We start from the raw sequence: 24,539 nt of genomic DNA on the forward strand, positions 1-24,539 counted from the left end.
TTGCTGGGAAACATTAAAACTGTGTTGTATAGATAAGTTTTGCTTCTCTGTCCCTTCTGACTCAACAGGCTTCCCTTAGTGGTCATCTAAATTAAGCTAGGGAGAAGCTGGAACCCTTCAGCTTAAATAAGCATTCATCACACCTACTCTGTACAGAGCACTGGGCTAGATTCTGTAGGATGTGAAGATTAAATAAGACTGAGTCCCTGCCCACATAATCTGAAGCAGACAGAGCTAAAAGGGAATTTAGAGATATTAGGGTCCATTGCTAAGACTTGGGGAGATGGTTCTTGAAGAAACGGACTGATCCTGGTACATCTTAAGAACGCAGGCCTTTTTATTTAATGGCCACATGACTTAACACGGAGCACCCAGGGAGCACATAGGAGGAAGTAAGGCTAACGAGCATGAGGATTACAGGGCAGTATCCACTCCAAAAAACACATCAGTAGCCAGTTCCTCCATTCTGTGGCAGCCCTTAGGGCTGGAATTTGTGAGTCCAAAAGTGAAATGGAAAAATAAGAAGGGGAGAAAACAGTCCGGGATTGTTTCCAAAGAGCCCTCAGGCTTGATGGTCTTCAAGCCTTGGTAGGAAGAGGGAGTCCATGAGCCTCCCACAGCTTGGTACATCAGTACCCCACAGCTCTTGCTGGGATTAGTGGGTGTATCTTTCCAAGCATAAGCTAAAGAGGGCCAGGTATTTTACAGGGAGGGATGGAGTACTGCTCAGGTACTTCTGATGCCTTGTTTGCTTCTCATCTCATGGGATTGGGGGTTGGCATATGATAAGTTAGCAAAGTAGAAGCTTCTAGCCTAGAAAATTCCAGATAAAGATAATTCCCTAAATGGAGGGTTCCAGGAAAGAGACAGAAAGGGAGGAGGTCGTATGAAGCAGTAATAGATGGGTGTAGACAACCTATAGAATTCACAGATTCTTAACCTAGATCTTTTCCAAATTTTGATAACTGTACTTCAGTATATTTTTTCCTTTGTAATACCTATTTTAGGCATTTAATTCAACTCAATAAACATTTATTAAGTGCTTATGTACCAGGCACTGTGCTAAGCACTAGGGATACAAAAAGAGGCAAAAGATGGTCCCTGCCCTCAGGGAGCTTACAATCTAATGGAGGAGACAACATGCAAACAAATATATATAAAGCAAGCTATATACAGGATAAATAGGAAATAACAAAAAAGTTAGGAAGCTTCTTGTAGAAGGTGGGATTTCAGTTGGGATTTAAAGGAAGCCAGGGAGGTCAGTAGTCAGAATGTAGGAAGGAGAATATTCCAGGCATGGAGGACAGCTAGAGAAGATGCCCAGGGATGTAATGTCTCGTTTGTGAAACAGCCAAGAGGCCAGGGTCACTGGGTTGAAAAGTATATGTCAGAGAGTAAGGTGTAAGAAGACTGGAAAGGTAGAAGCGGGGCTAGGTTATGAAGGACTTTGAATGCCAAACAGAGAATTTTGTATTTGCTTCTGGAGGCAATAGAAAGCCCCTAGTATTCATTGCAGGGTTGAGGTGAGGGGGAGAAGGTGACATTTTAGGAAAATCGCTTTAGTGGCTAAATGGAGAATGGTTGGAGTGGGGAAAGACTTGAGGCAGACCCACCAGCAGGCTATTGCAGTAATTCAGGCTTAAAGTGATAAGGGCCTGCACTAGAGAGGGAGCAGCGTCAGAGGAGGGAAGGCGGCATATTCAGGCAACATTGCAAAGTTGAAATTAGCAGGCTTTGGCAACAGCTTAGATATGGGGGGGAGGCGGGAGGGAAGAGACGGTGAGGAATCCAGGATGGCTCCTAGGCTGTGAACCTGAGGGACTGGGAGGATGGTGCTGGCCCCTATAGGAACAGGGAAGGTTGGGGCAGGGGAGGTTTTAGGGGTAAAGATAGTGAGTTCTGTTGTGGATGTATTGAGTTTAAGATTTCTACTGGACATTCTGTTCAAGATATCTGAAAGGCAGTTGGAGATGTGAGTTTGGAGGTTAGCAGAGAAATGGGGGCAGGAGGGATAGATTTGAGAATCATCAGTATAGAGATGGTCAAAAAATGTGTAGGAGTGGATGAGGTCACCAAGTGAAGTAGTATACAGGGAGAAGAGAAGAGGGTCCAGGCATTATTCTGAGAAGAGATCCAGAGGTTTCTTCAGATATCCTAAAATGAAATACAACAACCATGATGGAAAAAAGTTTAAGAACCCCTGGTGTAGAAATATAAAGGTTGGTCCAGAAATTCTGGACCAGAACCAAGATCATCTACAATGTTTTACACACAAAGTGACTGATGCCCAGAGATGTGAGGAGATACTCCCAAGCTCACATAAATAATAAGTACCAGAACTGTGATTTGAACCCAAGTCTCTTGTTACTAGCTCCAAAGTTTCTTTCTGCCATTGCCAGAGATGCTTATGAATTATCTGAATGGTTCCTTCTTATGTAATTCTTTGGCTAGGAATTTATAAGCTACAATATATCGTGGATTCAAAAAATTAGTCCGTGATTGTTTTGTCAACACGTCATCAAACCTTTAGACATTTAGTGGTATTTGGATGAGTGACCAAATGTTTTACTTTTGAAAGAATAGATGCCATGAACCCCCTTTGCCTTTCCTCTTTCCTTCTTTGGAATATCAGCTTGATCAAGAGTGATCTAAAAAAAAAAGTGTGACTTTGCGTATGGGCAGAGATCAACAAGATGCCTGCTTTGAAGACGTTTTCTTCTAACATTGTGAGAAGACTACCAAAGACTACCAATCAATCAACACTGCCTGCTGGCCTGTGTCCCCTACCGACCCTTTTTGTCTACTCATGAGATAGTTGCTTAAATGGTTCAGTCTATAATATTAGAAGAGTAATGCAAATTAGTCCAACTGGCAGTTGATTCCATAACCTTAACCTAATTACTATCATGCATTAATTAACCCAGCTAACCAATACACATTGAATGAAACCTAGACTGAATTCAGGGACAAAAATTTGGAAAGGCAGGACAGAACAAGGGACAAGGAAATGTCTAAAATATGAAATTTACTCCCGAAGACAGTGATACACAACCTAAGGAAACTAACCTTCAGGTTCTGCTTTGAGTTAATTTTATGTGTGGAGGGTAGAGAGAAGATGTGAATCCAATGAAATTTGTTGGAAGAGATGCACTCTTATTCTAGAATTTTTTTTTTTGCATTTTGATCTTGTGTGTGTACATGCAACCATAATCAAAAGAGATGTATACATAAAAACAAATTGGAATTTTTTTAATGATAACATTTAAATGATATGGTTCTATGATAATTGTATCATATTAGAATGTATAACATTGTACAGAATTCTGGGGAAAGGCATTTATGTTTTGTAGCAAATTGTTGACAATTTTGTATAACAGCATACAAGAAGATATGTAGACTGTGGTATTTCACTTACCTGAATCTTTCCCATAATTATCAGAGCTCCGTTTACCTTGGTGATGACCTTCTATTTTTTCCTTCAGTAGGCTTCATAGTTTGATAAGGAATTTCTTAAAACATCTGGATTTGTTTGTATTCAGTTCAAGTCAACAAACATTAATTAAATTCCTACCATGCTCGAGACACTGTGCTAGGCACTGGGGATACGGACATTTAAAAATGCCATGGTCCTGCCCTTAACGAGTTTTTGTCTATTAGGAGAGGTGCTAGATGTGCACAAATCATCCTAATACAAGGTAGTGTTTGAGAGGAGCAAAGGAGAGATCATGATGACAGAAGTATTCAAGGAAAATCTGAACAGACCAGGAAAAACTTCTTGGAGGAGGTGCCAGCTGTTGAGTCTTGAAGGAGGATTTCAATAGGCAGAGATGAGGAAGGGCACTTCAGGCGTGGGGGGCAGCATACAATGTGTAGAGGTGGAAGGTTGCAGAATGAGTTTGGAGAATAGCTAATCGTCCAGTTTGTTTGGAATATAGGATGTGTGGAGGGATGCAATGCAAAATAAGCTCAGAAAGTGGTAGCCTAAGGGCTGATTCCAGGGAAAGGAATTTGCATTCCGAAATAATCTGAAAATTGACATTTAGTAAGGCTTTACATGTATTTTTTCATCTCAACCCTATGAGGTAAATACTACAAGTATTGTGGCCATTTTATGGATGAGGAAACTGAGACTCAGGTTAGTTACCAGTGGGCCACGTAGATTAGCAAGCATTTTACTGAGGATTTGAAACTCTCTCTCTCCTGACTCCCAACTTAGCACTCTTTCTACCATGCTACATTGTCTTGGTGATAAGTTAAAATACTACTAAAATTTTCTGGCAGGGAAATGGCACGGTCAGACCTGTACCCAAAGAAGATATTTTGGTAGCTGGGTGAACAGTGACATTGGAGAAGTGGGCTACTGGAGTCAGAGAATGCTTAAGAAGCTGTCACATAGTCCAGATAAGATATGATAATGGCCTGAGTTAGGATGGGTCAAAGTCAATGGAGAGGAGGGGACAGATGTGGGTGATTTTGCCAAGGTGGATTTGACAACATTGACAACTAATTGGATACAGGGTGGAAATAAGAGAAGAACTGAAGATTACTCTGAGGGGTCAAGATTGGGTGAGTGGGAGGAAAGTGGCACCATCAACATGGTATGTAGACAGGTTGGGAGAAGGGGCAAGTACAAGGGGAAAAGATGAGTTCAGTACTGGAAAAGTTGAGTTTAAAGGGCCACTCAGGTGATGGCTAGCAGGATTGAATTCAACGTACAGAAGAATTGATATTTTTATGGCACGTTGGAGTTTGCAGAGTACTCTCATGATGCACTTTTATTTCATTTAAACCTCACAACAACTATGAGATGTATATGACTGGATAGATAGATTTGGCGGTCTCCTGCATTGAATAAAGACAGATTCTATCACCAAGGGAGCAAGGAAAGAGACAAGCATTCTCCTGGTAGCTAATGGCATTTTATTCTGCCATCTCTTCCTAGGATAGTGATTTCTTTATACTGTAGCTTAATCACCTTAGATTTGAATTATCTTTATTCTTTACTATTTTGAACATTTAGTTTATGTGGTACCTTTTTTCTTTTTGCTAACTCTTTGAAAACTGCATTTAATTCATTTTTGGTCATCACTATAGATTTTCAAGTTATTGATTGACTTGCAGCAGAGTTTAAAATGAAGTCCATGAGTGCATTTTTTTGGATGCTCATTTGATTTGTGCTGTGGGGTGGATGGGTGGGTAGTGAAGGTTGGTTCTGATGCCACACCGACTGTGGGCTCTCAGGGGACTTGTTATTCAGGCCCAGTAGCTGCAGGGGTTTGGTTAGGTACAATGAGGTATCTCCTTGGTCTAACATACCACATGGAGTCTGCCTGCTATGTACTCAGCAGGCCAACCTATTTATAAGGGATGGAGTGTTCCCATGGAGGAGAGAGCTAACCCTTGAGAACTTAATGAGCTCTTTCAGGGCACCAGAATTCCATTTCCATTTATATTGTCTTCACAGTGTAGTTGAACCAATTGAGAACTGAAAGTTTCCATTAATTTTGAGTGGTAATGGCGGTCTCTGGCAGCATAGACCAGCACTTTATGTTCTTGTCTGATTCCATTTCTGAATGTCTGGTATTGACTTGGAAGCATAGTAGTAAAGTAAAAAAGATTTTTCCTTCATTTAATAGAATCATAGATATTTTAAAGCCTTTTTTTAAAAAAGGATCTTTTGTATCATTATCTACCCCAAACCCCACTTTATGGAGGAGTAAACTGAGGCCAGGAGACATTCACTGACCTGCCTAGGGTCCTACAACTGGTTAGTAGCAGTCAGTCAGGGCTATAACTAACAACTGTTGTGTCCTGGGGCAGCCAGGACACCACCCAGAGCAAATGGCATAAAATATGTTCTCACACTTTAGGCTCTCCCTTGAGCCAGACACCCAGAATGCTGAAGTAGAGTGAGAAGGGCAGGAAAAGGCCTGAATGGGAAGGACAATACCTGAGAGCGAAACCTTGATTGTTCTCCCTAATTATGCTCTGGAGACATGATTAGAACCTAGGTATCTGGCCTCTGAGTCTTTCCATTTTATCATGATGGCCTTTCATTTGCCCCTAAGTTTCCGAGAAGACATATTCTAGCCCTCCTTATACTGCAAGATGGAGACTAATTGATTTGCCTTAGATTATTGCATGGCATGCTGAAGTGTGACAAGCCTGCCATTTACTTTTTGTATCTCATGATTACTATGGATAATATTGGATTAGGCTAAATTTTTCAGTCTGCTAAAGTAGTGCTTGCTTTAAAAAATTCATCCTTAGCAACCATATGAAAAAGTAGATTCTCATAAGGTATATTATGTTTTCTCATAATATTGTTGTTATTACATGTCGTATTATTGACCAAGGACTTGACATCAAATAATTGACATGACTAGCAAATTTTTCTAAGAACACATTTGCTAGGAAAAGTAGTCTAAGGAAGAAAAAAATTTAAAGTAAGGGGAAAAGTCAGCAGAAAATTTTGAAAAATTTAAAATAACATGTAAATTATCTTAAGTGCTGAGGAAGCTGAAGGAAAAAAAAAGCATTTATTTTACAACTTATCGTTAAAACTCCAAAACCAATCTATACTTCAAATAACACATTGGCACATCATTACATGTGAACTGACTATTTGATTTGAGAGACAGCATACTTTAGTGGAAAGGGTGCTGGAATTGGGGTCATTGAATCTCACCATAGATCCTCATTCGCGGTATAAACACAAATGCAAGTTGATTAACTTCTCTGGTGCCCAGTGTCCTTATCAGTAAAAAGGGAATTCTAGTAACGTCTACTCCACAGAGTTGTGAGGATCAGTGGAGACAGTATCCATGAAGCACTTAACAGCAGTCTTTGACTGTGACTTATTATTATTATGACATTATATGTTATAATTATAATATGTAATATAATAATAAAATGCACTTTATTATATTACATACTATAATAAATATATTTATTATATCATTTATTATTATTATGTAAATCAGCCCATAAAGAGTTCTTTAACAGTATGAATATCACTGTAATAATCTATAATGACTCCTAAAAAAAAAAGGATAGATGCAAGATGTGAAAGAGGTATTTTATAGCAAGATCAAATGAAGGAAGACTAGTCTCAGAACTCATTGAGACGCACATTCCTCCTTGCTTCCCAAAACACAAGGGGATCAGGGAAGGTTCCACAGAACTTGTCCCATAACCTAGACATCGAAATCTATCAACATAATACCCCTTCTCTCCCATTTTCTCACTGTTTGCTTTGGTCTCTGATAAAAAGATGGGTCTTGTGTCCAAGGCCCAATATTCTTAATTCCACTCCATTCCATCTCTTCTGAGAGCTAAACCCCTTGACCATTCCATCTCCTAGAACCTCTACCATTGTTATTTATTGTATATATAAAATTATATATTATACATTTCATAGATACTACATTAACATATTTAATATACAACTGTAAATTGTGATGTATTTTATTATATATTAATAATATATTATTATGTAATATATAATTGTATATTACAAATATATAGCATAATGTATATTATAATATATCATAGAATATATTCTTAATATATAATAGATACAAACTTCTTGGTGAAGGAACTGTTTAAGTTTCGTATTTGTATCCCTAGTACTTAACAAATAATAGGTACTTTTTAAATAGTCTTTGAGTACTACCTCTAATCTTTAATATCTCCTGAACTATGCTCCTTCCTTGCTGCCCAAAAATGCCCTGGTTTCCCTATATTTAAAAAAAAAACCTTTCACTTGATCCTTATTATCCTTCAAGCACTCATCCTATATATTTTCTTCCTGTAACAGTTAAAAACTCCTAGAAAAAAACTGCCTACATTCATTGTTTCTACTTCTTTCAGTCTTCCTCCTTCATGACTTCTTTGCCACATTTGACCCTGTTGACCACACCCTTCTACAGGCTGTCTTGAAGCATCCTTGGGTTTTCATGAAACTTTTCTCTCCTATTTTTCTACCTGAATGGCTATTCCTTCTTGGTCTTCTTAGAGGATCTTCATCCATGCCACACCTCCTAAATATAGGTATGCTACAGAGCTCTGTCCTACATCATCTTCTCTTCTATACTCTTTCTCTTGATTAGACAACGATCAGCCTCATACTTCCAGTTAGTTCAATGCAGATCAAAGCAGGTAACTCTTAGATAAATAGATTCAGGCCTAATTCTTTCATGAGCTTCAGCCTTGCATCACCAAATACCAATTTGATATTTCCAATAGGATAAACTCAACATGCCCACAACGGAACTGACTCTTCACACACACACACACACACACACACACACACACACACACACACACACACACACTTCACCCCTCTTGCAAATGTCTTTATTCCTCTTGAGGATGCAACAATTCTTCTAGTTACCCAGGTTTGTAGTTTCAGAGTCGTCCTTGACTCTTGGCTCTTCCTCATCCTACAGACCTGATTAGTTACCAAGTCTTGTGGTTTCTACCTGGCACTATATCTCCCAGTCCATCCTGTCTTTCCACTTACACAGCCACCACTCTAGTTAGGGCCCTTATCACCTCTCACCCAGATTGTTATAACTTCCCAATTGAACTCCCACGTTCCATTTTCTCAGCTCTCTAATTTGTCTTCTACATAGCTAATAAAATAATTCTTCTGAAACATAATACTGACTGAATCGTTCCCTTTCTCAGTAATTGTTAGTGGCCCCCTCTTCACTCTAGGATAAAATATTAACTCCTTGGCTTGGCACTTAAAGCCCTTCACATTGTGACTCTAGCCTGCCTTCCAGGCTTATTTTATCTTTTTTTCCCTTCTTGAATTCTATGTTCCAGCCAAAATGGTGTGCTTACTCTACCCTGAACTCATTCCATCTCCTCTCTCTGTAACTTTGCAAAGGTTGTTCCCATGTCTGGAATACCCTCTTTCCTCAAAAATATCTCTTTGAATCCTTGGTGTCCATTAAGGCTTAGCTGATGGTGGCACTTCCTACAGGAGTCCTTTCCTGGTCTCCTTAGTAATTAGTGCTCTTTCTCTCACTTTAAATAATCAGGGCTATTTTGTGCTGTTTAATGACTCAGTTATATAGCATTTGCAAATTATTTCATGTTTATTATATCATCTAATCATAACACACTTATGGGGTAGGTGCTGTTATTATTTCCATTTCACAGATGAAGAAACCAAGGCTTGGAGAAGTTAGGACATGCCTACGTTCATAGAACTGGTAAGTGTCTGGGGTGAGATTTGAACTAGATCTTCTTGACACCAAGTTCAGTGCTATATCTATTATCCATCCCCAAAGGAGAACATAAGCTTTTCTGTGGGGAGGAGGACTTGGCCTTCTGTTTGTTTTGACTTTATATTCCCAGCTCCTAGTAAGCACTTAATAAATGCTTATTGGTTTGAAGAAGGCAGTAAGTACCTGAGCAGGGCCTTGAAGGATTTAGGGAGATGGAGATGAGAAAGAAGTATAGAACAGGCATGGGAGGTAGGTAACTTTTTAAAATTCATGAAAGTGAGAGAGAGAGTATGATCTAGGACATCTGGCAGCCAACTTTGGCTGGAAGTAGAATGTGTAAAGGAGATTAGTATGAAATAAAACTGGAATGGTCGGACAGAACCTAATCATGGAAAGATTAATGACTTAATTTTGCTTGCTTTGTCAAGTTCAGAATTCTGGGGGATGGTTTTCATCATCCATTTCTTTTTTTAAATAATATATCCAAGTAAGTTTAAACTGATTCCATCCTTTTCTTTTGATAAAATTTCCCAAAGCAAGCAGAGACCCTCAAAAATCATTTCATTTACTTTAATATTCAAAGAACATTCAATAAGTGTAAGTTGTCATTGTTGATGATGATAGTAGTATTTCTTACCATTACCAGTTCAAATCATTATTATTGGGCTAATTTAACATTTCTCACCTTTAACTTTTTATACCTTTTCAATATAGTGAAGATAATCAGATGAGGGAGACCTCCACCCCCAACCCCACCCGTAGGATCCTAGGTCATCTGTAGTTGTCCACATGAGCTCTTGCTTATTCAGAATTTCACTTGGCTTATCCACAAACCACAAGACCTAGCAAAAGTAACATAGGTTCCCACAGAATAGGGAATTGGAGTTCACCTGATTACTCCCACAGAGTTAAGAATATAGTCGCCCAGCATCACAGAGAGATGGTTCCATCAGTAAATGCTGTTAAGTCACTCAGCCTTCATTGCAGCTGAAAGCTTAGGCCTTGTTGAAATTATACTTTATTGGAGAACTGTAAAAATAATTACCAGATACTTAGCAAGAACTCTTAAAAAGGAGCTGCCAAACTATAGCTAATAGAGTCAGTAAGACAGGCAGAAGACAGCGTCTCAACATACCTGGGCTGTTGTCTCAGAGCCTTCTGACACTGATCGAAACCAGGAAGAGATGGCTAAGGCAGGAGAGCTTAAGATCTGAAAGGAATGAGTATGCCCAGATAATTCCCTCAGGCTCTGTAAACTCTAGATAGCTGCGGCCCTTATCATCTTCTCAAAAGGAGGTGGAGTCAGGCTCTTGTTGATTCTGGCTTACCTTTTGTGTCTGATTCTGAACATACTTGTAAATTTTCCCTGAATGACCCCAATTCTTTTCCTCCCCTCCCCCACTTTTCTAATTCATCTTCTGTGGAAGTAATGCTGAATTTGGAGTCTGTAGATCTGGGCTCATCTCCCAGCTTTGCCACTTACTACTTGTATGACTTTGGGAAAATCCCTTTACTTTTATGTACCTCAGTTTCCTCATGTGTAAAATGGTCAGGTTAGACTAGACATTCTGTTAAAATCCCTTACAGCTCTAAGCTGATGATCCTATGACCTTGTTCTTTCCAAGCACTCCCCTCTTCAAGGGCTTTTATGGTGTGCTGGTATGTCTGTCTCTTTGACAATCCAAAATCTGATGTCCTAGTACCCTCTGGCCCTGAGCCAGACCTTCGTTCTCCTCATTTGCTTCTGCCCTCTAGTGGCCACTTGTAGCATTACCTCACCTGTACCATAGATGAGCACTACATCCTGTAAACACTTATTCAAGCTAGAAAGATGTGTGACCAATGAAAATCCCGAGAAACAGAGTTTCAGGGTAATTGATAATCAATTTATTAATTAGGCTAGCTGATGATCAATAAATTGATGGTCAGTGGTCTCTCTCAATAACCAAAGACAAAACCATGGAGACCACTGAATGCTTAAATACCTTTGGAAAAGGTAGGGTGCCCCTGACAGATAAAAATCAACCCTGATTGGTAAACAGTTAATAAAGATGTGGGCTATTATTGTATATTATTATTATATTGATACATTATATCAATTAATCAATAATTAATTAATCATTAATATATTTTATTATTATATTTTATTATTATATATTTATTATATTTTATATTAATGAGGAGGTAAGCTAAAAGTCTTCACCTCTTCCTACTGAGAACGTGGTTTGATCATGAGACAGAGCTGCCTCCAGCAATCTGGATAAAGGAATCCATCTCTACTTGGACCACTCTAGTCGGTTGTCTCCTTTATGAGCTGGGTTACCCTGAACCCAGTGGAGTGGTGCAAGCACATGGCTTAATGCTTTGGAGCTGGATTTCACCTAGCTTAGATTCTGTTTACACACTAAACAGAAGTAAGGTCTCCTAGTTGGGAGGGGTCCAACCCAAGATCCAAGGAGCATGTTCCCCAGAGAATTTGGGCAATCTCTTCTGTCATCAATAGCCTTCAGAGACTGACTGACTTACAGGGGCTGGTCCCTGAATGAAGAAATAGAGAAAAAGCCTTAATCCTAATTTAATAATTTGTTATTAATATAATAGAAAATAATTTCTCTCAGATGAAATAACCAAAACGAAAAAAAAATTGGCAGCTTCCAGTCTATAATAATAGCTGATACTTATATAGACCAGACTTGTGAAACAGGGCAGCTAGGTGGCACAGTGCATAGAGCACCAGGCCTGAAGTAAGGAAGTTTCATCTTCTTGAGTTCAAATCTGGCCTCAGACACTTACTAGCTGTGTGACCCTGGGCAAGTCACTTCACCCTGTTTGCCTCAGTTTCCTCATCTGTAAAATGAGCTGAAGAAGGAACTAGCAAACCACTCCAGTATTTCTGCCAAGAAAACCCCAAATGGCATCATGAAAAGTCAGACACAACTGAAAAGCAGCTGAGCAGCAATAAGTTGAAAGACACTTTGCTGCCTAACTTATTTCGTTTACTTCTCTCAACAATTCTGTGAGGTAGATTCTCTTTATGCTTATTTTTACAGAGAGGTTGTGACTTGCCCAAGGTCACCCAGCTGGCAAGCATCAGAGGTGGGATCTAAACATAGGTCTGTGCTGAATCCTAGTCCCGAGTTCTTTCCACAATCCCGTGCCATCTCATGTGTATGGACAAGACAACCTAATTTTTAATTTCACAGACCACTTATTTCCCCCTCTTTCAAAGCAGGAATAAAAACCACATCTTTGGAATTTTCCTATGTTATTAGCTATTCAAGCTCCCTCAGTTACGTTTCATGTGAAATGAACCATTATTTGCAGAGTATCATGTTTCTCTACTTTTGCAAGGATATGCATGAGCAAAAATAGTGGCTGCCTTTAGTTCTGCTGTTTTAAATCATTTAGTAGAAAACCTAAAAAATCACTTAGAGGGTCAGATTTAATCAAGAGGAATCAGAGTGATGTGTGAAAAATCCAGGCTTGCTTCGAATCCTAAATTCATAGAAGGCTGTTAAAAAAAGAAAGGGTAAATTAGATGGTCCTTCAGGGTCAAGGCTTTATTATCTTCTGAGTTGCCAAAGCTTTCCTGAAGCTAGTAGAATCCAGGCAAGAGAAGAATCCTCCTCCTCTCCACCCACATGTCTTTGTCTAATGTAGTCTATAAGGAGGTGACATAAGCAGAATTGAAAATCAGAAGGAATTAAAGAAAAAAATCAACCTTTTCATTCAATTAAAATACTTAGTGGAAAATTTTACATTTTTTCTTTAGGTCTGTTTTTATGAACAGACTTGGCCCCACAAAGCAAGAAAATATATATATTTCTAGTCTTTTATTTATGTCTTCAATTAGGAACATGGATGCATTTAGCTCTTTTTGAGTAGATATTTTTTCGTTCTTTGTATTTGCATCCACAGGGATAAAGTTACTTAATAAATACTTGTAAATTGATTTCATACCTAGAATCATTATAAGTTGAAACATGTAAAATGGAATATTCCAATTGTGCAGGCTTAGTTAGAACTGATCTGTTCTGCATTCCAAAATTGTCTTTTTCAGGTAAATGGTGGCAAAAGTTTAAATTCCAGATCTCTGAGATTAATTGAAAATGCCAGATGCCATATATTTTATGGATCCTCTTAATGCCCCTCACTGAAAATGTTTATTTACACTTAAGGAAGGAAATAGGAGCCCTAGGCCATTTTTTGCTTGGAAGCCCAGAATTTATTCTTCAAACCACAGTCCTCCAACAAAACTTTCGGAAGGGCACCCACACAATACATATTTCCTGGCAAATCATTGTTGTCTACCTTTCACTGGGGCAACCCCAGGAATATTACTGATATTGAGAAGCCCAAAGATGAAGCTTCCTGAAGCTGCAGGGTTTCTGAAAGCACATCTTTGATCCCTAGGAGAAGTTTGCTCATAGTCACATCTGGATGGGCCTGGGCATAAGGAGAGGAGATTGGTGCTGTGAAATTTGGTAAGTTAAACTGACACTAAAGCCAAGTCAGCACATCTGGTAATGCTGCATTTTAAATACCCCATTTTCCCTAATATTTTGAAGACTAATCCAACAAGGCTTGGGTGGTTTGAGCTTTTAAATTGTGTGGCATGAGTAGAGAAGGCGAGTCTAGAAGCATGTAAAAGAGGTCTTCTGTTGAGCATGAAGACTTATCTAGCTTGAGTCACAGAGATTCAGGATAAGAAACACAGAAAAGGATGAAGGAGGAAAAAGATAGCTGTGTTATTCTCAGTCCAAGCCATACACTACAGTTCTGAATATGAATAAATGATGGATAGGGCAGTATGGATCTTGCATAAATGCTTGCAGTATTATAGAAATACTGTGCAGTTGGGGAAAGGGAGGATTTTCCTCCCCCTCGCCCTTGTAAAAAAAGACAAAGGAAGATTTCTCTCCTAATGCAGCATTGCATAACATGAGTTTTAAATGGTTAGAGAATTTTTAAATTGGTACTTGCCTAGGATGCTGTATCACCATCCCTCCTCCCAATTCTCCTGAAATGGCTTAGTGAGCAGCCTCCCATGGGCAGCTGGGAAACTGTGATAAGACAAAATGATGTATACAAATGATTTTCTCTTTCATCCAAGAGGATCTTTGGATTCTGGGGCTTGCATGGAAGGGGAAAGGAAATCTTAAAGCTTTAATTATTTGACATTGCCTATTTAGTGGTAACTCTCATTATATAATTGCCGGGGAGAGAGAGTAGAGGTGATGCTGAGGAGTCTTCCATATTGGCAGGTACATTCACTTTTCTTCCCAGGGGTGACATCTTTTGGGAGGGGGAGTCACGCTACCCAAATGAAGAGGAGAATAATTGCAAATTGGTGCTTCATCACTCCCCTTATTATGAGGCCAGTGATTGAAATGGATTCTTTCTTGTGTGTTTTAAAGACAGTATTATCCCAGAGTGGCGTGGCTGATACCAAGCTTGCTTTTCTACATGAAATACTATATCTTCTAGAAGCCAGGTTCTCTTTCTTGGGCGGGGGAAGGGGGAATTTAAATAAACCAACAAAAACTCTTGATGGAGTTCCTTATAAGAATTCTTGTATCCTAGGTCCAAATACTTGGAAATTGTATGATAACTATTTTAGGGAGTATCAAAGTTTTAAATCAATCAGTCAACATTTATTATGTACCTATTATGGGCCAGGCATTGTCCTGAGCACTAGAGATAAAAAAAAAAAGCCAAAAGACAGTCCCATACTTCAAGGATCTTATAACCTAATGGAGGAAACAATCTCATGCAAAGAAATATATACAAAGCAACCTAAATACAGATTACATCTTATTTATTTATCCTATATATTTGTTAGGAAGGTATTATTGTCATCACTTCCTTCTTAGAACTTTGTGTCCACATCCTTACTATGACTCTTAACCTCCCTCCTAGAAGTTTGAAGGGATATTAGGGGGTGATCTAGCTCAGTCTTCTGCCGGAAGTGGGAATCTCTTCTACCACATGCCTGATCAATGGTTATCCCCATCTGACTTGTGCTTTTTATGGAGCTCTTGGAATTTTGCTATTGCTATCATTGGATAGAAAAGTAGCACATTCTTCTATAAAAGTACCTAAACATATCTCCATCTGCATGGTATTTCTGAAAGGTTCTCATTGGACTGGGAAAAACCAACTGTATGCAAGAAACCATAATTTTCAAATTTGTTATCTGGATTGTTTACATGATATTAAATAATTCCCTATTATTATATACTGTTATTTATAGAATAAAGGTAACTTGGCATAGTGTACATAGTGCTGGGATAAGAGTTAGGAATATCAGAGTTCAGATCCTATTGATATTTACTATCTCTGTGCCTTAACACATCTCTCTTGTGTTAAGGCAAGTTGCTTAACCTGTATGTGTCATAAGACAACCCCCTTGGACTTAGATACTAAATCATAGATGGATCTCAATTTGTTTGGTATAGGGAGTTGCTTACACTGAAGAAATCACAGATCCTTTTTGTATTCTAATACTTAGAGAATATAATTTCTCACTAATCACGGGTCATGAATTACATGAGTTTGCTTAAAAAGAAAAAAGAAAACTTGTTTCAAAAAGTTTTAACAAAACACACACTTTGTTTTCTCGTTACATTCCAGTGTCAATAATCAATCAATAAACATTTATTAATCACCTACTATATGCTGTGGCACTGTGCTAAGTCCTGGGGATACAAAAAGAGGCAAAAGATAGTACCTGCCCCTGAGGAGCTTACAATCTAGTGGGAGAGATAATATGCAAACCAATATGTGCAAACCAAGCTATATACACTATAAATAGGAAATAATTAATAGAAAGAAAGCTGTGGAATTGAGAGGGGTTAGGGAAGAATTCCTGTAGAAGTTGAGATTTTAGTTGGGACTTTTAAAAAAAGAGGTAGAGTGTAGGAAAGAGAACCTTCTAGGCATGGGGTTGGGGGGTGCAGCCAGAGAAAATTGTCAGAGGCAAGAGATGGACTGCCTTGTTCATGGAACATCCAGGAGGCCAATGTCACTGGGGAAGGTATGTATCAAGGAGTAAGAAAGATTGGAAAGTTGGAGGAGGCTAAATTATGAAGGGCTTTGAATGTCAAATGGAGCATTTTATATTTGCTCCTGGAGGCAATGGGGAGCTTCTGGGGAAGCGGGGCGGTGTATGACACCATTGGGACCTAAATCTTAGGAAAATCATTTCAGTGACTGAATAGAGGATGGATTGGAGTGGAGATGGACTTAAGGCAGGCAGACTCACCAGCAGATGACAATAATCCATGTGTGAGGTGATGAATACCTACGCTAGAGTGGTAGCAGTGTCAGAGGAGAGAAAGGGGAATATAAAAGAGATAGTACAAAGATGAAATTGGCAGGCCTTAGTAACAGATTGAATATGGGGTTGGTGAGAGACACTGAGGGACCCAGGATAATGCCTAGGTTGTGAACCTGAGGGACTGGGAAGATGGTGTCACCCTCTACAGATATAGAGAAGTGGGGAGGATTTAGGGGGCATAGTCCTGTTTTGGATATAATGAGTTTTAGATATCTACTGGACATTCACTTCAAGATATCTGAAAGAGATTAAAAGTCAACAGAAAGTTTAGGGCAAGATAGGTAGATTTGAGAATCATCAACCTAGAGATGGTTATCTTATCAGCTCCCATGCATTTAATTACCAAGTGAAGAAGTATAAACGGAGAAGAGAAGAGCCCAGGACAGAACCCTGAGGGAAGAGGCAAAGGAGACTAAGAAGGAATGATCAGATAAGTAGGTGGAGAACCAGGACAGAGTAGCATCCTGAGACCCTAGAGAGAAGAAATGATCAAGAGGAGAGAGCGATCAGCTGTATGCTTCATTGGATCAGAGGGAGGGAGGGAGGAAAGGAAGGAAGGAAGGATGAATTGATTAAAGTGTTTACCATGTGCTAGTCACTGTGGTTGGCATTGAGGATAGTTTTGAAGTTCACAAAGTCAAAATCAGAATCAAGAGGAGAATGAAGACTATCCAGCTTTCCCACAAAATGGAGGCTGGAGGAGGAAGTCATCAATGTGAGAAGGGAGCTGGCCTAGAGGAAGAGTATTCCAGGTTGAGAAGGCCACAGAGACAGTTAGAGGTTCTAGCCTAGCCTTAATAAAAGGATATGTTCTGTTAAGTTTGGGTTCAGTCAAAGGGCCACACTTGAGGACCTAGAGGGTCACATATGGCCTCGAGGCTGCAGGTTCCCCACCCCTGTTACAGTAAGGAGACTGTAGGGGCTGAGGGAAGTTCCAGGATGAGATAGATTGAAGCTGAGATATAAGGGCACTTCTAAATGAGATTATTTCTTATATATTTCTTGATAGCTCCTGGAATGAGCCCACTGATTTCTAGACTCTGAGAAAATGAGAAAATGTAAACAAGCATTTATTGAGTGTTTAAATTTATAACATTGAAGGCACTGTGTGGGAATTCAAAAGAAACACAAGGCAGGGTTTCAAATATCAAAGATGTTAAAGTCTCTCTGGATGGGGAAAACAGGAGTGAATTGCTATAGAGATTTGTAGAGCTGGAAATCATGTCATACACTGTTCTACATAAGAGAAAACTCAGCATTAAGTAACTGTGACATAGCAAGCTGATGGAAGACTCATACCTGGAACCTAGGTCTCTTTTTTAAAAAACATTTTTATTTAAAATTTTGAGTTCCAAATTCCATCCTTTCCGCCCTCCTTCCCCTCCCCCTCCCTGAAATGATAAGCAATCCGATATAGGTTATACGTTATAGTTATGTAAAACATTTCCATATTAGTCGTTTTGTACAGGAAGACTTGAAAAAAAGAAAAAAATGAAAGAAAGAAAGTGAAAAATAGCGTGCTTCAGTCTGTATTTAAATTATCAGTTCTTTCCATGGAGGCAGATAGTGTCCTTCATCATTAGTACTTTGGGATTATCTTAGATTGTTATGTTGCTGAGAATACCTAAGTCATTCACAGCCTTTCACCGAACAGTATTGCTGTTACTGTGTACGATGTTCTCCTGGTTCTGTTCACTTCACTGTGCATCAGTTCATGTAAGTTTTTCCAGGTTTTTCTGAAATCATCCTGCTTGCCTATTCCATTACAATCGTATACCATAGTTTGTTCAGCCATACCTTAGTTGATGGACATCCCTTTGATTTTTAATTCTTAGCCACCTCAAAGAGTTACTATAAATATTTTTGTACTAATAGGTCCTTTTCCTTTTTTTATTGTTATTGGATGTCTTTGGGATATAGACCTAGCAGTGATATTGATGGATCAAATGGTAGGCACAGTTTTATAACCCTTTGGGCCTAGTGGAACCCAGGTTTCTTGAGAACTCTCCAGTTTTCTCCACTGCATCATGTTACCTCTCTTACGAAGGGCTATTCAATAATTAAAGAAACAATTTTAAACACCCATACTAGGAGGCACTGAGGGAAGTTAAAATTGAGAGTAAGATGAGGTCTCTGTCTTTAAGGAGTATAGTTTATTTATAAGGGGAGATGAGACATGTGCCCCCAGTATGGAATACAAAATAGAACTGCCAAATGTAGAAGTGTTTCAAAATCACAATCATAAAATATTTGAGTTTCAAGGGTGTTATGAAAGAAGACTTAAGTATACTAGAAACACTGATTATATAGAGCGCCCCATGTATTGTAAAGTATATGTACAATATATAAAAATTACAGATCAGGAAGTGGACCTAAATCTAATATACTCCTGTCATAAACATTAACCAATCATCCAGTAACTATAATTTTGCTCCAGTTGCAAAGTCATCTAGTATAAATTAAAGGTATCGTTTCTATAAATATAAGGAGTCAAAGAATAATCATTGGGAGATTTATCTTAGAAGACTTCCTGGAGGAGGTGAGGTATGTGAAATGAATTTCCCCAAGGACTGAAGAAGTAACAGTTGTGATTTGGCAGAGAAATGAAGAAGACATTGCAGAAGGGAGGTATAGTGGGAGCAGAGGAGTAGAGGTGAGAACTGGTAAATTTTCTGCAGCAGGTGGTAAGCAGATTAACTTGGCAAGTGTGGAGGGAAGTCATAAGAGATTGAGGGATTGTCATTCTCTTTCACCCCTGCCTCTTTTATTAGTATGTGGCCCTCCCTTTCAATACTACATTAATTCAAAGAATGGAAGAAATTTATATAGGGAAAAGGGGGGAAGGAATTTTAGTTTAGTAGCAAGAATTTTAAAGATACAGAACACAGCATTTTCAAAGTTACAAAGCCAGTAGCAACATAGTCTTTCCTTGGTATACATGATGTGTCACATTTGCGTATTTAGGTTTTACGCTTCAGTGTGTGTGCTGGTGTGTTGCAAATGCGATAAGTTGCAGAAGGAATACAGGATTTGCAGACTTTTCAACATTTTCGTCTGTGACACTGAAGGAATAAAAGTAACTTTGTATTCTTGACTTTCTTGGTCTTTTTTTGGAGGAGGGAGGGGGAGAATAGAGGACTGATTTATTTTTTGCAGGTTGTTTACCTGAGTTTGTAATCAGAGAAATTGTCAGAGCTATGAGAGGTGGAAAACTCACTGAATACTAGAGGCTTGGCTTTAGCATCATCCCACCACCTGCAAGGCTTTCTGAAATTACCCTAGACATGTAAATATCACTGCAAGAGTATAAAGGATAGCTGTATATTTTTTCAGATAAAATGTAATGCGGCTTTTGTGCAGATGCTAACCTAGCCACCTCAAAAAGAAAGATTTCAGCAATTATATTTGTTAATTTTTCCTCTAGTGAGTGAACTTGACTAATTTGTTGCCCATAAGCACTTGTGTGTATCATAAGAGACAGATGGGAAGGAGGAAAGGAATAAGCATTTATATATAGCACCTGTGTGCCAGGAATTGTGCTAAACATTTTTTATTACTACTAGTACTACTAGTAGTGCTACTACTACTACTGCTGCTGCTACTGCTACTCCTACCACCACTACCACTACTATTACTACTACTACTACTACTACTACTACTACTACTACTACTACTACTACTACTACTACTACTACCACCATGGTAGTGCTATTACTACTACTACTACCACTAGTACTACTACTACTACTACTACTACTACTACTACTGCTACTACTACTATTACTATTGGCTAACATTGATAAAGCACTTACTATATATCAAGCACTGTGCTAAGTGCTTTATAAATATTATCTCATTTGATCTTCCCAACAACACTATGAGGTAGGTGTTATTATTCTATTTTACAATTGAGGAAACTGAGACAGGCAAAAGTTAAGTGACTTACTCAGAGGCACACAGCTAGTAAGTATCTAAGGCCCGATTTGAACTCGGTTTTTCCCGACTGCAGGCCCAGCACCCTCTCCACTGTGCCACTAGCTGCTGAAATCTTAGAGGAGCACAAAATAATCCTTTTTGTCTACTCTTCTCTGTTGTAATGGATGAGCCTGCTGCCTCCATCCACTCTTTCTCTCTCCCTTTCCCAGAAGTATGGTTTATAAACTCATAGGATCAGAGATAGAGCTCTAGTAGATGTTTGAGGTTGCAGTCTAACCTCTTCATTTTATAGATGAGGAAACTGAGAGCTGGAGAGGTCAATGGCTTGTCCATAGTCACAGAGACAGGAAGTGGCAAAGTCAGGATTTGAAATCCTCCCTTGCCCACCAAGTTCAGCAGTCTCTCCATTGAACTAATGTTGACTCCATGGAAGAAACACTTCCGCTGAGCAAGAGTAAACCTGAGTGCTGGTCCCAGTTTTGACAGTTGGCTACCTTGTGCAAGTCACCTCACCCCACAGTGCCTCATCTGTAAAATGAAAGAGTTGGGCTACTTAAATTTCCAAGATTCTACAGTTCTTTCAGGGTGTTGTTTATGGAGGAACTCGTGGGGGGGGTGGAGGTTGGGACAACACAATTTTGGCAGCCAGGGGCTAATTTTTAAAATAAATATTTAATATTTCATGCTTAATTTTAATATTTAATAAATATGTATTATTTCTTTTTCTTGATGACATCTGATAAGTAGATCAACTAATTTATTTTTTCTTAAGTAAATGGACTGATTAGTGGTCTTAGCCAAATCAAATTACTTGTTTTGCTATCACAGTCAAAAGAGACATGCCCTGGACATGCCCACTAGCCCATTTATAAAGTAATATGTGACATAGGAACTTGAATAATATTTGGTGATTCAGCTGGATTCTGCCATTCTAGTTGAATGAAAGAGTGGAGAAAATTTCTTCTGAAATCATTCAGGAGGCACTTGAACTTCCTCTTTAAGAATGGGTTTGTAGGGAAGGGTGGGGCAGAAGTAGAGGGAAAGGGCCAAATGAAGGACTTCAGTGTGGCTTCATGTCCCATTGGTTCTGATCTCTAGGTCAGAGCGGAGAATTGCCCTAGGTGTTAATAGTTGTGATAAAAAGCTTTGAAGAAAATGAGTCCCCATAGATTTCTTGACTGCATTTTGATCTCAACACATGACAATGATTGAAAAATCAATGCACAGAGGTATTCCATATGCCCAGCTTTAACTGGGAGAAGGACAAAGAAACTTTTTTTCTGCTGAGAGTCACTGATCCCCAAGGAAAAAAAAATCAATGGAGGGTCACAGATAAAAAGCAGCTTGATTTTTTTTAAAGGGAAGAGAAGAGTGTTAATATTTGTAAAAAGAAACAAGTTGTTCAGTCTACTGGATTTTAAAATTAAGAACAAGGACACACAAAACTTTCTTCAGTAATCATCATAAAAACTTTAAACATATACTTCAGTTTCATTTGGGGTGGGGTACAGAAAGAGAGGAAGAGGATATACAGGTAGACAAAGAAATGAGGGACATGGGAAAAATCAAATATGATGGGCACAAAAAAGAAACAGAGGGACAGAGTGGGAGAAGGGATGGCAGGGACCAACCAGAGGGTACAGAGTCTAATGAAAATAAGGGAAAAGGGAAAAAAAGCAGAAGGAGAGAACTGGAGAGAGAAGAAGAGTGAATGAATTAAAAAAAATTGTTAATTACTTTGTGCCAAGCACCAAAGACACAAAAGGAAAAAGGCAGCCTTGCTATTAAGGAGGTCGTAGTTTAATTGTTGAAGCCTCTGCTAGGTGTAGAGGAAGACCTGGGGGTCCTAAGGTTGCATTTACTGGGCTGATGGGAGGCAGATAGATACATGAGATCCTGAAGTGTGAAGTTTGCCAGGTAAAACTGTACAGATGAATGTTACTTGGAGGTCATATGCTACTGTTCATTTGTCAGTGGCTGTTTTTTGAGATTCTTTGAAATGTTAGATACATAATCAGCTTTTTTTTTAAATAGCTCTTTAAGTATTCTAATCCTTAAACCTTGAGAATGTACACTCTATGTGGTATGAGCATAGCATTTTATAAGGGGAATGAGTGTTCTTTCGCCTACAGCTACAGTCAGCAGAATGGGATCACTCAAATGACGCTTGGTTGTTAAAATTTCGGTGTGATCATTTACACATTGGGAATCAGCAAAGTACAAATTGGGGCTTGATTTATTGTTTTGTTATTTGTCTAGACTTTTAAAAAGTGATGGGCAAAATGCTAATAATGCAAACTAAACTGAAAAGTATGTCCTGTATACATTTCCCCTTCCCCTTTCCCCCTATATGCCACCAGTAGCTCCTCCATCATACATCTAGAGCTCATAGCAGGGCTTGGAAGTCATCTAGTTCAGTCCCTCATCATGCATGTGATGAAGCAGAGTGGTTCAGTGAGTTGTCTAAGGTCACATGGGTCCCAAGTAGCAGATCTAGGAGTTTAACCCTGGACCTCTGACTCAAAATCTCACCTTCTTTCTATTATTCCATCTTGAGGGCCAGAGGCTTTCCATCCCTACAACAATGCTTAGATTGCACTTATTCACGAGTTGTCCAAAATGTACACAAGTCTTTCTGATGTTTCATCAGCTGCATTAGAAAAATTCCACATTAAATCAACAATTTATCTTCTCTCTTAATATAGCATCATCTTGCACACAGTTAAAAAAAAATTAGTGCTATACTAATGGAGAAGAAACAGTGAGTACAAACAATAATAAGAAAAATGAAACATGTTATCTTTTGGATGTTAAATCAAAATATGCTTATTAATATTTTAATTTTTCCATTAAAATATAAAATTTTCTTATTTTGTACACCTAAATGGTTTAATTGTTAGAGTTTGCATTTGTCTACATGCTAATCAATTTACATGTATGAACATAGGCATGAATAATGATAAAAAAATGGAAGAACATCTGACCAATTGGAGTTCTAACACTGATTTTAAGTAATTCCTTGTGCTGTTGATATTATTTTAAAAACACAGACATAGCTCTTGTACTGTATATATCATTATGCAGAGCAAGAGTATTCCATATGACTATAAGGTCATCTATTAAGATGGGGTAAGATTGGGGTAAAATAGAAGTGATCTTCTGTACCATTTTGAATTATTATTTTTCAGTTCTGCATTGTAATATATTTAGTAAGTGATGAGCAGAGGAAAGACTTGCTGTAGATTGCCAAGTGTGTCATGGGGAATACATGCATATTACCTTTTTGTCCTAACTTCACTGATAACCAGCTACCTATGTGGCCTTGAGAAAGTCACTTAGTCCATCCCAGCCTCATTTTCCATCTTTGTAAAAGGAAAGTTTTGCACTCAGTGGTTTTTCCTAGTTCTAAGATTGTTAGAATGCCTCAAACATTAACAAAAAGGTCTTATGTATCTTCATATTTAGAATCCTTCAAAAGAAAAGTAGGAATATGATTGATCACCTATTCAAATGTGAGAAGTAGCAGGGTATAGTCTGGACATGGGGCTAGCCTTGTAGACAGGAAGACCTGAGTTTAAAGCCTGACTTTCTCCCATTCTCTCTGCCTCTTTCTGTCTTTCTCTCTGTGTCTGTTTGTCTTTCTCTCTCTGTCTCTGTCTCTCAGTCTCTCCATCTCTGTGTCTCTCTCAAACTCTCTTTCTCTTTCACACACACACACACACACACACACACACACACACACACACACACATACACACATACAATGTGTTACCATGCGCATGTCACTTAATCTCTTAGTTCCCCAGACTGCTCACTCTCTAAGACCATTCTGGAAAGGCTGCTGATAAGCATCTCTGGAAGACTCTAGCACAGGCACTCATCACTTTACTCCTGGACTATTCTAATGGCCAACTGGTTTGGTTTCCTTTTTCATATGTCTCTCCTTTCTACTCTGTCTTCCTCTCAGCTATCAAATCAATCTTGCTTAAGTACCAGTCTGACCATATCACCCCCGTACTCAGTAA

The sequence above is a fragment of the Phascolarctos cinereus genome, unplaced genomic scaffold (assembly GCF_003287225.1).
Source record: "Phascolarctos cinereus isolate Bilbo 61053 unplaced genomic scaffold, phaCin_HiC Scaffold_1;HRSCAF=81, whole genome shotgun sequence".
Lineage (NCBI taxonomy): Eukaryota > Metazoa > Chordata > Mammalia > Diprotodontia > Phascolarctidae > Phascolarctos > Phascolarctos cinereus.